This window comes from Corvus kubaryi, unplaced genomic scaffold, assembly GCF_017639235.1.
Source record: "Corvus kubaryi isolate FWS band 111438036 unplaced genomic scaffold, C.kubaryi_AGA036_p1.0 37308, whole genome shotgun sequence".
Lineage (NCBI taxonomy): Eukaryota > Metazoa > Chordata > Aves > Passeriformes > Corvidae > Corvus > Corvus kubaryi.
The window spans coordinates 9,237,299-9,253,959 of record NW_024581096.1 but is presented as its reverse complement, the minus strand read 5'-3'; the positions used below and the strand labels follow the sequence as shown (position 1 = coordinate 9,253,959).

At 41.7% G+C, this 16,661-nt stretch overlaps 1 long non-coding RNA gene across 1 annotated transcript; it reads right to left on the bottom strand.

Annotated features, from left to right (window-relative positions):
• Window positions 1-2,005: 2,005 nt before the first annotated feature.
• Window positions 2,006-16,439, bottom strand: LOC121664827. The gene is made up of 3 exons (XR_006016146.1): window positions 15,993-16,439; window positions 5,718-5,844; window positions 2,006-4,967 (listed from the first exon to the last, which is right to left on the bottom strand). It is a non-coding gene; the product is annotated as an uncharacterized LOC121664827 (long non-coding RNA).
• Between the last annotated feature and the right edge of the window lie 222 nt (window positions 16,440-16,661).

The following is a 16,661-nucleotide window of genomic DNA, read 5'->3' as shown; positions in this document are numbered from 1 at the left end:
ATGGAGCTGTGAGAAGCCTCCATGGCCACCTCTTCCCTTTCGCTTGGGAGCCGTGTTCAAAGCTGGGCCTTTGCCAGAGGGGCATCATGAATGTGCCTGTGCCTGGTACGACCCTTGCTGATCCTGACCCAGTGACTTGACCCCCCAGCTTCACCTCCAACCTAATCATCCCTACAAACTTGTCTGGAAGCCTGGACTCTTGGTTGACCCTGTTTTGCTGTCACTGGCCCTGCTCTCTGTGTTTGTTTGGGCACTGTGAGTGCGTGCCCTTGGCCCGGTCACTGCCCTGCCTGCCACCTTGTAACTGCTCTGGCTGCACCTGCTCTTGCTGCTCCTGGCGATGTAAACCTGCTCACCTGGGAGCCTGCACTCAGGTGGGGGTTTCCTTCTGATAAATGTCTTATTTGCTTTCAAAATGGTGAAGTCAGAATTGTGTTTTGCAGTTCTTTTTGTGTGTGTGTGTGTGTGTATAGTCAACACTAAATGCAGATCTAAAAAATAATCTTTTTTATTACATCTTCTACTGGTCTCATTAAAATCCCTGACAAAATTACTAAGATTAGCTTGGGGAGGTGATCCATATTACTGCTTTCTTTCCCATGGTCTATGTATCTCTACCAGATATTTAGAGATTTACCTGGTCATTACACTGCTAAAAGCATTGCTTTTGTCTCCTCAGGATGTTTATGGATCCAGATGCTAATTTAAATTTGTATCAAGTCCAGATGTCCTCCTCTTGCAGACTAGTTTGATGACTAAGTCTTATAGCCCAAGATCTAGAGCCTACTTTTTCTTATTAATCAATACAATTTATTTTATAATTGTTGTCAGTAGTGTTGTTCTTTTTATCCAGCTTTATGAGACTATTTACTTTTCCTGCCCCAGAGTGTATTACAAAGGAATACTTAAAAAAATTACAATTGTTTCTTCACAAGAAAGGGTCTGTCTATGCTGCTGTTGCAATAGTCTACAATTGTTTTACACTAATTTCTTGTAAAGATTGCATTCATATCATTAAAGTTGTTGGTGAATCTTATTCCAAACCTCTTAGGTAATTAATTATAGTTCTCTAACCAAATTGTGCTTTGGACATGTGATTGCTCTATTTCCAGCCCAGCTAGCGAGAATGCAGGTCATTTTCCTTTCATGGCTGTAGAGTTTAATCAATCTGCCCAGGGAGATGTATAATCAAAAATTGTATTTGCAAGTTCTGTTTGTTAATTTGGACTAATGCATCAAATTGAGTGTTGCACCTCAGTAACCTTAGAACTGGAAACCTGAGAAAGGACAGGTTGTTTTAATAAAGATGGTACTACCAAAGAAACTCAGCATAACTCAGAATAACCTTGTCTCAGAAACATGCTCAGGTGTGCTACTGAGAGGGCAAGCACATATCCTCTTCTTCTGTTAAGATCCAGGCTGTTTTGATAAAAGATGGGTTTGAATTTGAGCCTCTATCAACGTTTTTCAACTGTGTAAAAGTGTGTGGGAACTCCTAACCTAGTACTGCTTTGAAAGAAAAGTGTTTGCAGTGTTATGACTCACTTTCTAGTTTTAAGCAAGAGTATCAAATTCAGGGTGCTGGTTTTGCCTTAATAGACCAAACAGGTTCTTTGCTTCTCTTTAGCAGTTCTTAGGCAATGCTATCTGTGATTTTTTTAAAGCATCTTAAAAATGACTTAGAGGCTATCACATTAAGTTAATAACTGTTAAAATAAATGAAAAAGCCAGATTATAATAATCTGTTAAACTGTTTCTTAAAAGTGTGTAGGAGTGCCTTTACTGGAATTCTCAAGAATATTAATTACAAGCCTAATCTGGAACTTAATTCAATGGAAGTTACACTTCCAAGCCACTAAAATACTCACTGGGGTTTTCAAATGCAACCAACTACACCTTGAAGCCACTGAAACCCATTGAAAAGAGAGCTTTATTCAGCATTTTCAGGGAAAACAAAGTAATGAGCCCTAATAATCTCTTCCACCAAACAAGATGTTGAGATGAGTTTAGTGAAAAAGGCATTGATTTTATTTTGTTGCTAAGTACAAAATGGCAAAGGTCAAAAATAATGCTCAGGTACAGAGAGTATGAGGTCACTCAAGTGAAGGTTTGGAAACTGGAACATTTTGCTTCTACATGGTGTGTTTCAGGGTTTAGGGATAAATGAAACTGTATGAGACAGTGGATCTTTCAAGTGCTGTTTTGATACTTCATATGCCATTACCAGGGAGGAACCTTTTTTTTTAGGTTGAATGACTGGTAGAAGTTTTTCTAATTCAATTCCTGAAAGAATGCACTGGAACCAAAACTTGAAATACAGCTGGTAGGAGGGAGTGGACTTTGTAATCTCATAATCTCTCAGTTTGATCTACTGATTCCAGGAGAACCTGATAGAAGACATCACACTGAAGAACTCAAAGATGTAAACAAAAATATCAAAGGTCCAGTAAATGCAAGTATTTCAATAACATTTGAGTTGCAGGTTTGGTTGGGTCTTTAATTTCAAATATGAAGCAGGAATTGCTGAACTGATAAGAATCAAAGATGAGGAGGCCAGGGAAGCTGACAGTACAAAAACAAGTCACCACCAGTATCTGTACTGCTTTACAAACAGAAGAGAGAACTGCAGCTGTGCTGTGAACCTACAGCTGTCAGAGGACAGGTCTGCAAGCCAAGAGTGCATGGAGCTTCCCAGCAGCCTGTACCTAAACCAGCATGGACCCTTTCCCTTTCCCTTTCCCTTTCCCTTTCTCTTTCCCTTTCCCTTCCCGTCCCTTCTCTGGAAAGGTTGTTCCAGGCTCTAATCCTGTGAAATGCTCTCTCTCATAGAAGGGCCATGGAAATTGGGGTACAGTCCATGCTTTAGTCAGTATGTTGGGTACACTATACACTCAAAAGATCACTGGTTGCATTGATGGCACAAGTCTGAGGAGCTCAGATGCCATCATAAACCCACCCAGAAATCTGAGGGAAGGAAGCAGGTAAAATCTGGAATGCAGAGCAGAACATGAGGAAGAAAATAGAACTGCCAGAAACAGTAAACTGCTGCTGCCATATTGTAAAGAGCTTCTGCAATTTAGCATTCCTGGTGCTCTGCTGACCTAGGCCCAGGGGGGTTGGATTCTGTGTAATACCCATTAGCTAATTATCCATGTGGTGTCCAGGCAGTGCAAATGAAATGGTGGAAACCGTGTGCTGTTTCAGCTTACATCAGCCAGGGTCACATCCTCTGCCTCAGCAGTGTGCTGAGCACAGCCTTGGGAGGAAGAGCCTCTGTGAGGCTCAGAGTCAGAGACGGCAGCCCCAGCTCCTGGTCCCAGCAGCAGGCTTCCTGGATACAGTTGCAGCAGGCAGAGGATGGAGCTATGCCATTGTATGTGCTGTACAAAATATTCCCTAGAATCTGGAAGAAGAGTTATATTAGTTGCCTCATCCCTGTCCAAAGGCTGTTGGCTCCTAAGAGCAGTAATGGTTTCTCTTATCTGTTTTGGAGGGAGTCAAGTTTCTCTCACCAGATTTGCATCTGTAAAGTATGGTGCTTATCTCTAGTGACCTTGCTTCGGTTTTTCATCTTCTTTCTTATTTAGGGAACATACCAGCAGCTGCTTCTATCCCCTATCATTGGCCTTGCTTTCTCCCATGCTTTCAGGATGTAGTTTTACATAAAAATTTCAAAACAAACACAAGAGGCAACTCAGAGGAATTCACTTAAGTCAGATGCAGTGATTGAAAAAAAACAGTAATTGCTGGGGGAAGAGGAGAAAGAACGGAATTGTGCTGCTATAAGTATTTTTGGCTCACTAGATGTATGCATTCTATGGCACTTACTCTTTTAAAAACCTCTCTTCTCCGTCCTCATTTGCTGCTTTCTGTGTACGTGTCTGTGAGGAGAGGTGCTGTTGATGAGATGTCTTTGTGAAAACACTAAATTACTTGGAACTTTCCAGGAAGCAGGGAGGAAATCAGGACTGTGCCACACAGGAGAAGGCAGTGCTGTGCAGTGGAAGAGAGGCTATGGAGTGGCCAAGCTGTCATCACTGCTAGTCTTCAAAAAAGGCCTTGAGGGACACACGTAAACTTCAGTCCTAATTATGAGAAATTCAGCAAAGAGAGTAGGAAGGACCCATCTGAAGGATCTGAGTAGGGAACTGAACAAACAAAAGCAATAGGATGATCTTTATTGCATAGCTCTGAATGCCACACTTTGAGTCCTATGGACAGGCTTGGATATTATCACTGAAATTACATTTCATAATAGTAACAGCTGGGAGCAGAGATTGTTTGGAATAGGTAAAAGACATGTTTTTGGCAAACTTAAACTGTAACTGTCTGAAATTGTGTTTGTAAAACTAGGTAAGATGAAGAAAAAAGAAAGATTAATGACTGGAAGAATATAAACGAAACAGGCAACAGCATGAAGATGATTGCAGACAGGGAAGAATAAGGACCAAGGATAGGACTGGAAACAAATGGAGGAATGTGAAGGAACAGTATGTTAAAACAGAAATCACAGGGGAGGTTGCGATGAAGGCAGGGTGAGAAAGAGGAAGATTTAAGTCTGCCAAAAGATCCAGGAGGTACAGTGAGCACTTGCTACAAGACATTACCAGGAACACCTTGTCATTTGTCTGATAATCTGATCAGCATCGTTCTGAGTACAAGTGATGTTTTCTGCCTCTGCTTTCTCTGGCACATAGAGATTTGAAAAGTTATTTTAATGCAACAATCATCCATCACTGGCAAAATATGGTATCCTTGCTTGCAGTGCCCTATGCCACAGTATCTTCATCATGGGGCTTGCTTCATCTTGCTACTGTTTCCGTTCTTTCTGTTTGGTAATTCTGATTCTTCTCTGCTTTCTAAAATGAGATTTGATCCTGTGAATCTTGTGCTTCATCTTCTTCATCATTTTTTTGACTTTTCTATTCCATGGATTCACACAGAACTTTTTGCCTTTTATGTGGAGACTGACAGAGAAAAAAATGGTTGTCAGTTTCAAAGAAAAAAAGTAAAAATCCCAGCTTTTAAAAATCATCATACTTATCACTCACCTATGAAGACCACAAAGTTGGACTTGGTTCATCTTAAATTATATTTTATACTGTATTTATTCACTTTTTCTTCTGGTTTCAAATATGTTAGGATCTAAGTTTTACATTATTAAACTTACATTCCAAAATCTGAAAAAAAGCTTTACTACTTCAGTGCAAAAAGATCCACGGTGCAAAGCAGTACATTTCTATGGCCAATAAATAAGCAGACCACTGTATAATTATTGACTGTCATGATTATCATGCAAAAGTCTAGAAAATGTACCAATTTAATCCAAACAGTGTGACATTGTACCAGAAAAAAAAAAAAATAGAAATAGCTTATTTGCGAAAGTAAAGCTGATTTAATGAGTTTAGGCAAGGTTTTTAGGGGATAAATAATTGGAAAAAGCAGATAAATCTTAAGGTGCATGAGTAATTTCTCAGTTCTAAAAATAAAACAAGTGTCAATGAAGGCTGAATAATATTCAGTATTATTACTGAAAAAAGAATTAAATTTTAACAATCAAGTTTAAAGAGCACAAGGAAGGACAATTCTTAAATCACATACAATGTCAGTTTTTGAATTTGTGTTAGCTTTCCAAGATTCTACTTATTTAAATGCTGCCTAATAGATTTTAACTTGCAGTATCCCTTTCACAGGGAAGGACACAAAATATCTCTTACATAACAGCCTCTAGGTGACACAGGCCATCAGCTTTCTGGATTTCAAACCTCTCCACTCTTCTGAGAATTCCTTTCGGAATTTCATCTGAAATTTTCGTGCAACAGTCAAAGGCCCCAGGAAACAAAGCTAAAAAGAGGAATAGCAATGTTAGAAACAACACAGATATGAGAGGGACAAGTCATAGTTTGACTGCACAGAATCACAGAGGGGTTGAGGTTGGAAGGCACCTCTGGAGGTCATCTGGTCCAGCGCCCTGCTCAAGCAGGGACATCTGGTCTCTGCATCCTGCTTGAGCTTTGCTCCCAGCCCCTGATAATGTGGTTAGCTTAATTAACTCCTTTTAATGAGAGAAGCAGCCATTCTGTGACCAAGCAAGTCATGTCTTCATGCCCCTTCCCTCATTATGAAGCCCTGGAGGAATTTCCTGAGAAACAAGAGACAAACCAATCAGACTTCTATTTCTGTTCCCTACTAGCCCCCAGCCTCCCATCATTTCTCCCTAGATGCAGGACTTTGCATTTCCCCTTGTTGAACTTCATGAGCTTCCTCTCTGCCCATTTCTATGTCAGCAAAATCATGTGGTACATCAGCTACAGCTCCCAGTTTGTTATCATCTGCAAACATGCCACAGGCACATTCTGTTCCATCATCCAGGTCTTTAGTGAAGACCATGTTGACCTCTGGGGTTTGTGGCACCAATTACAACACTCTGAACCTGGTCCTTCATTCAGTTTTCTATCTGCCTCAATCTTTACTTGTCTACCCTATACTTTGTCAGCTTGTCTATGATGGTGTTACAAGAGACAGTATCAAAGACTTTCCTGAAGTCAAGGTACACAAAACACATCTCTCTCATCTTGACCAATATGCTAGTCATGTTACTGGAGATGGCTACCACGTTGGTCAAGCATCATCTCCCCATCATAAATCCATGCTGACCACCCCTGATGACTGTCTTGTCCTTCAGATCTTGGGAAAGGCTTTCTCAGGGGATTTTCTTCATCACCTTCCCAGGGACTGAGATGAGGTTGAGCAGCCTATAGTTCTCTGGATCTCCTTCTTGCCCTACTTGAAGATAGGGGTAATACTTGCTTTCTATCTTCAAGAACCTCTCCCAGTTGCCATGACTGTTCAGAGGTAACTGACAGTGGCCTCCCAATGACATCAACCAGCTTCCTCAGCACTGGTTGTGCCCCATCCTATCTCTCCTGTGGCCTTATATGTGTCCAGTTTTTAAAAGTGGTCTCTAGTTTGGTCCTTCGCTGCTGACAACAAATCACCCTTGCTGCAGACATTCCCTCTGGTCCCAGGAACCTGGGATTCTTGAAGCCCAGTTTGCATGGTAAAGAGTAAGACAAAGGTGGTGTTGAGTACCTCAGCCTTATCCATGTAATTTGTCACCAGTTGCTCTGTCTGATTTAGCAGTGGGTTTTCATATTCACTCCTCTTTCTTTTGTTATTTATGTACTTGTGGAATATTTTGTCACATGTCACATCCCTTGACAGATTCAACTCCAGCTCAGCTTTTTCTTTATCTTTCCTAACCTTATTCCTGCATTATCAGAGAACTCTCTACTCCACTTGGGTCACCTGGCACTGCTTCCACCCCTTTGTTTTTGCTTTCCACACATTGTTTTTACATTCTGGTGCAGTTAAAAGCTCTGAGGACATCCAGCCAGGTCTCCTGACACACTGCTTGGGTTTCTGTTTGTCAGGACAGACCTTTCTAATGCTTGGAGGGGTTGACCGTTGAACATCAGCCAGCTCTGCTTGACCCCTCTTCTATCCAGAATCGTATTCCATGGGATTCTTTCAAACTTCTGAAGAGGTTTTAAATCTGCTCTTATTAAATCCAGAGCCATCCATCTTGCTTTTTGCCCTGCTCACTTCTCCTAGAATCCCAAACTCCACCATCTTATGGACACTGTAGCCAATTCTGCCTCTGATTTCAGGCCCCTGACTAGGTCTGCCCTGTTGGCAAGTATCTCGTCCAGCTGAGTGCTTTGCTGTGCCAGTTCCTGGATTACTTGTCATGGAAGATGTCATCAATGCACATCAGAACTTACAGATTGTTTGAGCACTGTTATATTGCCCTTGCAGCAGATCTCAGCATAGTCAAAGTCCCCCCATGAAGACTAAGGCCTGTGAATATGAGGATTTTTCCATCTGTTTGAAGAAGGCTGCAGCTTCTTCTTCCTGGTCAGGAGGTCTATAGCAGACCCCCACATTACCATGTCACTCCTGTTGGTCTGCCCACTAATCCTGACTGTAAGCTCTCAGCTCGTCCCCCATCCCCAGGCAGAGTGCACTCCTGCTGCCCTCTTGCATAAAGGCCAACTCCCTCTCCTTGCCTTCCAGCCTGCTCTTCCGAAAAGCCCATGTCCCTCAGTTGCAGCACAGCAGTGACATGGGCCAACCCTGCACATGTCCCTGAGCTCAGTGCAGCTGCAGCCACACATCATACTCTTGTTTGCTGCCCATGCTGCACGCCTGAGTGGAAGGGCAATTCGGAGTGCTGTCAAGGGCTAGTTATCTTCACAGCTTTTGTGGTGAGATACTGTCTTTTCAGTTTCTCCCACAAGAGAGATTGGTGGTTTAGTTGTTTAAATAACAGTTTCCTTTACCCCTCCTTGTGCATGTGTATGTAAAGGTTTGTTACAGTTCTATAAAAGTAATTTTTAAAGATTTATTTTTACTTGTGGATCACCAACATTAATGACATAGAAACTGTCAGGAGTATAGTTTAAAAGCTCTGCCTTTTGAGGTCAAATCAGGCCCATTATCTTTTGTTATCTTTTTGAAATTATTAATGTTCTTGTTCAGCTTTGTGTTTTCTTTTACCCCAAGGGCTCCCAGGATTGAATGTGCCTTCACTATGGAATTATCTCCTGCAGATTTTTTCCTGTTTGCTATTACCATTTTGAAAATAAAATGTCACCGAACTTTAAAAAGCAGATCATAAATCTAGGTGGGCTTTTATTTTTAAAGATAAATACTAACATTTTGAGGTTTGATTTTCTTCTGTGCTAGCACAGAAATAGATCTTCTAAAAGGGATTTCCTCCATCAGTTCAAGGACAAGCAAAGCTGTATTGCTCAGGGATTTATCTAGGATGAAGGTCTCAGTATTAAACCCACACTTCAAAGTGAGCACGGCAAGGACCCCTGTGTCTCAGACCTTGAACTAATGTGGGAGAAGTGGGGAGAGAGTCTTCCTATTCGTTTTCATTTTTCTTCCTATCCGTGCTTTCCCTAGGTAATCATTTAGCCTTGAACACAAGAGTCGTGAACTAGAAAAAAAAGCCAGAGAATCAATTTCAGCTTCAGTAAGCAGGAGATAAGAAGTGTGTTTAAAAATTTTCCTGTAAGCAAGACAATTGTGTGCTCTGCACCTTAGAAGAGTGCTTGCTGAATGCTGGAATAATAGATGCTGGCACAGCTGTAGCAGTGAGCTCGAGCAGCCAGCGATGGAGCTGCAGTCGCTGGAGAGCAATAACATTGCCCACTGCTGCTTGCAGGGGCATTTTGTAGCCGTGGACGTGATGACAAAGCCCTGGGATCTCACAGTCAGAAGGGAGGGGGAAAGGCAGAAGCTGGCCCAGCAGTTGTCTCCTCAGCAACCCAGAGAGGAGGGCTATAAATAATCATATGCTGCAGAAGGACTAATTAAGTGTTGAATGTTACCTGTTATTTCCCCATTGTTCTTTGTTTTTCTCTCTTCAACAGCATACTTCTTAGGAAGCAAGTTAATTGATGTTCACAAATGGAAATTCAGCTCATTGAGCATCACTAAGTTTAAGGTTTTTTCTGGGTCCTCAAGGTAGAGTTGGTAAAACTAAATTATAAACTTTAGTCATTGCCAGCCAGCTCCTGACAGAAGGATTCTGTCAGATAAAAACTTAAGGAAGAGTAATTATATTTTAAACTCTATCTATCTATTTTAAACTCTATATTTAAACTTGCCTGCTGTGCTTTTTGGAGAGGTCTAGTTCTGTACTTCTTTGGGGTCTAGTAAACTAAAATACTTGGCAAGACCAGTACTACCAGCTCCTGTGGAATGGCTGAGTATTACCAGAGGTATTAGGGAGAACCAGCTGTCCCCTGAACTATTCCTCAATTGGTTTTGCTGATGCTTGGCTACTATATCTTTCCCTCATCCTACTTTATATACTTAAATACTATACATCACTTGCTTTGATACTCAGATCTGAACTATCAGCATTGCACTTTACAGTGCACTATATAGCACCATGTTAGCCATTTGTACACTTTGTAACTGAAAATTATGAAATTAATATTGATGTACTTTTATAGCTTTGTAAGGAAAAATATACACAGGCTCAACCAAGGAGAATAAAGCAAAACTCCTGATGCATCCAGCTGGGCTTGTGTGTGTCTTGCTGGGCACTGCTGACTGGCTGCCCTTTTGCAACAAACTTAACCAACAGGAGTTGCATCCTTTAGCAACTTGTTTAGAACTCCACCTTCATACACCACTCACATGACCAGAGTTGCCGTTTTAGAGCAATTCAATCACCCTCTGCTCAGTCAATCTTTGACCTGGAGCATTGGATGCCACTGACATCCAACCCATGCGGCTGTACAAAAGCTGTGCCCTGCAGCATAAGCACAAGCAACAGGCTTCGTGTGAAATTGGGGAATGCCTCAACGGAAACCAGGCTGAAATTCTGCATAAAATGTAAATGAGTGGTGCTTATGTTCTTGCTAACGAGGCAAGAGAATTTCTTAGGGAGATTGAGAGTCTGCTAGTACTTTTTATTAGAGGTATGTGCCTGGGGAGGCTTTCTTGTCTTCACAGGTATGTATTCATTGAGGAGTTCTGATGTGCACTGGTTTTTTGAAGAAAAAGAAGCTGTCACCTTTAAATATTTTTTTTGTATTTTTGTTATGTGTATGAAAGCACAGCTACAAGATGGAAAATAGACAATCTGTGAATCATAGATGAATGCATGGCATGAGGGTCTTTCTGTCGGAGAACACGAAAGTGTCACCAGCAACCTTCTGTTGACAGAGGCACTTATGATAACTGGTACCTTTTTACGTGGAAGTCAGTTTTAAAAGTGATTTTTTTTCCTGTATGTGAAGAATGAGAGCAGTGAGCCAAGGAATTCCTTTATTTCCCCAGAGACCGGGAGAGCTGATGCTGCTCTCATGGAGCATTGAGCCATCCTGCAGCTCCATTGTTACTATAATTTCATTCTAATCCTGCAAGTGGGAAGAAATTAGGAGGTAATAAGCAAAGCTAACCATTTCAGCCCAACCCAGGGCCATGGTCTTTTGTGGTTTCAGCAATTAGATCAGGGTTATTAGTAATTGTTAATCTAAACAGTGGTTAAAAAGAAAGGACTGTGAGTTTGCACATGGATGTTGGAATGGCCTTTTTTGTGCCATTTATCAGTCAATGGGATTTTTTTGGTGCTTCTGATTTCATTCGTCTCTGTCACTCAGTGGCACAGTAAGAAATACACAGCAGCTCACCCAAAAATTATTTAGACCTGTTGTGTAACATTGAGACTCCTAAAGCTAAAGGAGCTGCTGAAAGGACTGACAAGCTTAGTGGTGGACCTTGGGACAGAAGGGATTCCTCTGTTGTTATCTGTTGTTATTTCAGCAGGTGATATTACCTATTTTGGTATTTCTTCCCTGGGAACTCCAGGGAATGACCTGTTGTTTTCAAAGTTATTTAGCACATTCATTAAAAAACCCCAAAAACCAACACGAACAAACAAACAAAAAACACCCCAAAAAACCAGCCAGAGAAATAGTCCTTGCACAGAACAGAAGGAGTTGGAACTGAATGATCTTTAAGGCCCCTTCCAACATAAACCATTCTATGACTGAAGTGCAATACTTGGGAATGGAGCACAGTGAAAACAAAGCCTCTCCTGGAACAAGACCTCCATGAGTACTGTCCATTACATCTGTCTTTACATTTTAGTGGATCATTATCAAATCTCTTTGACTGCCTAAACTTCTTTTTCCATTTCCTATCTGCTTCCTGACCAAATTTACTCCCTAGGAACTTGTCTTACCCTTCCGCTCTATTTTTTTCATTGTCGTGCTCAAACTTGGGAGCCACATGTTAATCAGCCAGAGGAGGCTGGTCATTTACGGTCAGGCAAGAAATACTAAAAACAATTATTGGTGCATGCGCGGCTTCTGGGGCCCCAAAGAACTTTTCCATCCTTCTTCGGTTTCAGGCTGATATTCCAAGATTTGCCAAGTCTTTTGGGGGAACTGTCGTGCCTGATGAAGAGCCCTCTTGTGGCACACAGCGGGAGCATGCTGGGCTCTTGTACTGCTCTTGACTGCAGTTTCAGGCAGGTGGGACTGGGCAGGGGGAGGGCAGAGCACTGGTAAGGAAAGACATGGCAGTTAGTGGTTCTGCCAGCCTCCTCCATAGAGAATTTAACACAGCAGGGCAGGTCTTTGCCTCATGAAGGAGGGCCAGATAGAGAAAAAAAGAGGAGATGATGCCACATGGAAATAGATGGTGAGTGGTGGAGCCATTGTGTCCCCAACCCCTGTACTTGCTCTTAACTATTGGTTTCATTTTGGTCTTTTTGACTAAACATGATAAAGAAATCCCTGTGCTTTAAGCAAGAACAGTACAGAAGGCATTTTTCCTTCCTTTCTCCATTCCCCTCCACTCCAGACCCAACCCAACTGCCTTAGGCAGGACTTGTGCAACTCTTCACAAGTTTCACTCCAGCAGTCAGTGTTTTCACCAGGCTTCTGGTGGTCCCTCCTGGATCCTGCTGGCAGCACACAGCATCCTGTCAGTACTGCTGGCAGAGCACCTGGCTGACCTTTGTGAACTGCATGTAACCCATGAACTGCTGAGTGAAAGGCTGTGCTGTATTTGTTCTTTTACCAGGACAGTTCTTGAATTTACACAAACTAAGGGAGCCCGGCAAGTATGGATAACATTATCAAGCAGGTTGGGTTCTCCCAACACATTGTGTGGTCTGAGGGAATGCTTCTCTTCCATGGTGAGATCCATAAATCTGAGGCACTTTATGTTTCTATGTTGAAATGTGAGACCTGCCTCAAGTTCACCCTGAATGAACCTCTGCACACATTGCACAAGTTTGGCACACCTGTGCTATTAGCAGCAGGCATTAGGTGTTTCCTAGTGGAATTCTTTTGTGGTTACAAAGTAGGCTTTGTACATCTGGAAAGAAAACCCACACAACTTTGCACTGATTAATCAGATTGACATCTCGCTTATTCAGAACATTGTGTGATATGCTCTGGTATCAATACAGCCATTTCCACAGACGAGTTTCACTAGTCCCATGTTGTTGGCTTATGAACATAGAATCCAGGCTCTGCTCTTGGAGGGAAATTTACTATCACATCACCTACACTTAATAGTAACTACTGTAAGGCAGCTTATTTAGCACTCATTTCATTAAGCTATCAGAAAGTGTTCCTCTCATTTAAAACAAGCTTGAGGCTATTTTAAGAGTTCAGCACATCAAGGCAGGTTTTTTTCAGCTTAACCTAAAGCAAGCCAATAACTATTTCATTATGCAGAAGGCTCTGATCCTGGTTGACAGGTGAGCAAAGAAGGATGCTAGGATTCTTGGCAAATGCAGCATAGACATAGTCTGTAAAAACTAAGGAGGTTGCTTAATAGCTGGATTTGAGAGGCGAACTCAAATGCTGAAAAATGTTCTAATGCATCCTACTATTTTGACATGGTAATACACACAGTTAAAGCACAGTTCGGAGACAGAGTTTAAAAAAAGATAGAAGGGGTTCTAAGCTATAACCATATAACCATAAACAATAATACATATATATATATAAAGCATGCTGTATAAAGAATAAATACAAATGAAGCTATGCAGTGATGCTTTTCGTGTTTTGCTATGAGGACTGCTGTTAATATGGACATTTTCAAAGCTGGAAGGCTGACTGGAAATGGATAGATGTCTATTTCATACAAGTCAGGATTTTCACATGGGTCTTTGTCCATCAAATCATGATCAGTTTGCAAGCTGTCTGTCTCCATACAACATCCTTGGTTCTTGAATTACAGAGCATCAAGGAAATGCAGGCTGAAAATTGGCAAAACAGAGTGTAATACTAATGTAGTCAAAAACCCAGAAATATCTACTACCTTAACAGAAGGGGAAATTTCTGGTGTTCCTAGCAAAAACAAACATCACAATGTCTTTCATATTAAGATGCAAAAAGAAGCTGTCATGTGAACATAAATCTGGTTTGTTTCTATAAAGCAACACATTTTGAAAAGAGGGAACCCATCTCCCACACTGCACAGACCAGACTAACATTACTGGAGTACCTTCAGTAGGATAACTCCAGATAACTCCTTTGGGAAGTCTCAGACAGTCTTATTTAGTTGTTATTCCTATGCAGTAGCATCAAACATTTGGTGCGGATGTTATTATTGTATGTGTATTTCTCTCTTCATATCTTCAGGATGAATACATGTAGGAGCTTCCAGAAGAGAACTCTGTCTTCTCAAATTGAAATTCAAACCAACAATCTTTGGAATAAGCTCCATTGTCCAGCCTGCTGCATATTTCATGCAGTGCTGCCCCCTTCACTGCAGGTGTAGGACCCTGTAAATCCCTGGCACTGAGATGTGATCATGGAAGATTACCAGGGTTTTTTAAAGTAAAATTGCAAAAACTTCTTTTTAATTATATTTTGGGACATGGGGGTAGAGGGGTGGAGGTTGTGGAGGGGGAAATCCCCATCACGCTCTACAGAATACCTCAATCTTGTTTTCTGGCCTTGCCTGGCTGGGCCATGTTTAAGCCTGTGGCTAGGTGTGATTTTGGCCAACAGATGGCTTTCCTGGCCTCTCTCAACAGCTACTAATTCACATCCATAAGCAAAGGAAACTTCTGCAAGTTTACATGTACGAGCCCAAATTTTACTTGTATATCTACTGTCACCCTGAAATAAATGGAAGCATAATGGTGAGCCTAAGAAGCGTAAGCCTAGGTAGGGTTAAGCCCAAATCTGGTTCAGCTCAGGGTAGGGTGTGCCTGTGCCCAGCTAGCCACCTGCAGTTCTTCTCATTTTTACTGTGGGTTCTGCCATTTGAGTATTGTAGCCAAATATGGAGCATGTCTGGATGAGGAAAGTTAGGTGGTAAAGGCATTTCCCCTGTGTCAGGTGGTTCAGTGTGAAAGAGCTATTCTAAGAGAACCTTTACTTTGACCTGTGCATGTACGTGTCAGTGCTATTGTGCAAGACCTTGCTGACTGGCCAGATCATATATCTAGAACAAAAGCACTTGCAGAGCCTTCCTACGCCAGCAGGTGCAGTGGCCATTTTAACAGAATAGAATTTTAAGGCAGATTTTTTCCCTGTGTTGTCTAAATCTTCAAAGAATTCCATAATTCCTAATCCTACTTAAGCCAATAGAGCCTGAGAAAGGATCATCCTCCAGAATCTGAGTTACCTTCTCTGTGAACACAGTTTACTTTACAGTAAAAACTTACAAAGAAAAACTAAGAATTCAAGTACAGCATTGCCTAGTTGGTTTTGAAAACTTTTAAAGTTGTTCTATTTTTCAAAAATTTTTAATAAATTTTAAGTTTAAAGTTAAGTTTGCTTTTCAAGTGTTATTTGATCTCCTGAATCCTTGAGACATGCTGCACTGAATGCACAGCAAAGTTCTGCTGGGAGAAATGAGTTACTTGAAGTTTGTCATAAAAAGTTTTTTGAAACCTCTGCCACCCAGGGCAACTTCACTTTAAAGGAAAAAGACCAAGTGATTTTCTAAACATATTTCCTCTGGGAAGCTTGTAAAGGAAGAATTTACACCTGAACTTGAGAGATCCCTTTAAACAAATACTGACATTTTACTAGGTGTTCCCTCAGGAAATCACTGCTTTAAAGGTCTTACACCTTAAGCAGCTAAAATTTTCGTGATACGTTTCCTATGACAAATAACTCACATGACTTTTCCTTGCTTAGCCACTTCACAGAATTATAACCTGTCCACACCTGTTGTGGAAACATCAGGTTTACAGAGAAAATTCTCAGGTTAAGCCCTGACTCCACTGACAATGCCAATTGCTCTGTGCAGTCAAGGCAGCCAGGTTTGACTTTCTGAAGAAAAGCAGCACAGACCTTTATGTTATCACTTCTGGTCCTGTGTAGAGCTGCAAAGGCTCAAGCAGACACTGTTCCGTGTAGCCACACTTCAGGTCTTTTTTTCTTGAAAAGATTAAAGTATAGAGATAGATGAAGTACAGTTTTACTTACTCTCAGACGTCTGACTAACCGTGACTGCTAGAACAACCAAAAGAGTGACAAATTTCACATCCATTCCTCCTTGGAGCTGCAGGAGCACAGACACAGATCAGGCGGTGAGCTGCAGGACTAACACCTGACCCTACCCGCTGGCTGCTGGGGATGAACGTGCGTTAAAGCCCCACCCTGAGCAGCAGCTTGGCGTCGGCTCCGTCCTGTGTGGCACTCTGGACTTCAGCAGGATTCCTCCTCTCACCTGTAGACACCTTCACCTGTATTCCACCTCTTACCTGTATTCCTCCTCACACCTGTAGTGTGGTTCAGTGTTTTGCCAGATGGGAAGATAGGCTGTATTCCACACAGTTCCCCAAGATGGTACTGCCTTACAGCCAGATCCCCGCAGCCCTCCTCACTGATGAGGCTCTTCAGCAACAGACTTGCAGTGTAGGAGTACTTCAGAAACAAGTACTTGCAGGATTAAGGATTAAGAAAAAAACTCCTCTGCTATTAGGTGTCAACTCCATGGAAGCTACACGTGAAATGCTGTGGGCCAAACCTGCTGTAGTACAAACAGGTACAACCTCAAGGAGACCCCAGCCTTGCGCTAGCTTTGCCCTGTTCATTGACCTATGAATTTTCAGTCTGTAAGGACCATGTTACTCCTGTCACACTTGGCTTTCA